Genomic DNA, 1,511 nt, shown 5'->3' on the forward strand with positions numbered 1-1,511 from the left:
TGAAGCAAGTTAAAAGTTAGCAAAATCGCTTCCGCATTTCTGAAAACTGTAAATCAACGTATTATTTTGTTTAATAAATATGTGATGGATGAAACAGTTTTTGAATTGGAATTGTTTTATTTGATTAATCGCACAACAAAATCTTTTCTACTTTTTTGCATTACGTTGATTTTTAGCTTCAGCGATTTAGATTGTGGATTTCGTAACAATATTTTCCTTTTAATCCTTTTAGATAGATAAACGTTTATATTTCAGCCTGCCGCCTTAAAAAATTGACTTTCTTACACTTACATTTTTTTTTAATTTTCTTACAACTATTTCTTACAAAGTATCATCTATTCACACCTTATATCTAATCCGCTCGTTTTTATAGCCTAACATTCCCCGCTGCGCCTCGCCTCGCACGCATTTCGCTCTTTTATCGCTATGCCTCGCATTACCAGCCTCTGTCTCCGCGGATAACACCTAATACTTAACTACTATTTACACCCCCTTCACCCATGCTACTGCCTGTTCCCTCTTTCATGCAACAATACCTCCATGCTTATCTCACTCCTTTCCAACTCTTCACACTCCTCCAACCAGTGTTAAACTTTTGCATCCCCTTTCTCGCACAGTTCAAACATTCTCTTCTCTCTAGAAAGCCAGAACCCATTATAACCTTCCATGCAGCCGCATCTCATTCTCGCTATAAGTCTCTGCCTACCTTGGCCTCCTTTCTCACACAAATATTGCGCTCCTTCCCTTGGCATAATCCACACATTGTTTCCGTTAAACCTTGACTCTCTTATCCTCTCCTCTCCTTCTGTCTTCTCTTTATACATTCCATTCTTTTGTGCCGACTCATATACATTCCTCCCTTTCTCATGCCTCCTGCTAACTTCATCCATCTGCAATCAATTTGTTCTAGAAAACCTTTTTCTTTCAACCTACATCTTTGCACCATTCCAACCCCATACCTCCACTCCGTAAAATAAGACACTCATCAATAGCGAATCAAACAATTTCATTCACCTCACAAAATCATTTGCGAACAACCTCTCCCCCAGCCCCCACACGTACCCCATCACCACATGTAGCCTTCTCACCCTCTCTTTTATATGACCATCCACTCCCTCATTCCTTCAAAACAGGAAGCCCAAGTATACAAACACTTTTATCTCCTGTACCGCTTTCCCTTTCACTTCCACTTTCCTTCCCTATTTCTCCCACCTCCGTTCCTGAACCTTCTCCAGCCTTTTTCCCGCGCTTTCCTTCTATACCCTAATATCTTCTTCCATGTCCTTTATTTTATCCTCTGTTTCCTACTTTACCGACACCAAGTCCCTCTGCAATTCTTGTACTTTCCCCCCTTAACTCTTTTATTTCCTTTTCCCATCTCTCAACTTTTACCCTCAGGCCTCCCTCAGACTTTCCATCTGCTCCATAGCCCCCCTTGCGTCCTCCCTCAACCCTCTGATCTCGCCTATCAGCATCCCGATAGCCTCCTTCTCCTTCTGCCCCTCCATTTT

This window comes from Belonocnema kinseyi, chromosome 2, assembly GCF_010883055.1.
Source record: "Belonocnema kinseyi isolate 2016_QV_RU_SX_M_011 chromosome 2, B_treatae_v1, whole genome shotgun sequence".
Classification (NCBI taxonomy): domain Eukaryota; kingdom Metazoa; phylum Arthropoda; class Insecta; order Hymenoptera; family Cynipidae; genus Belonocnema; species Belonocnema kinseyi.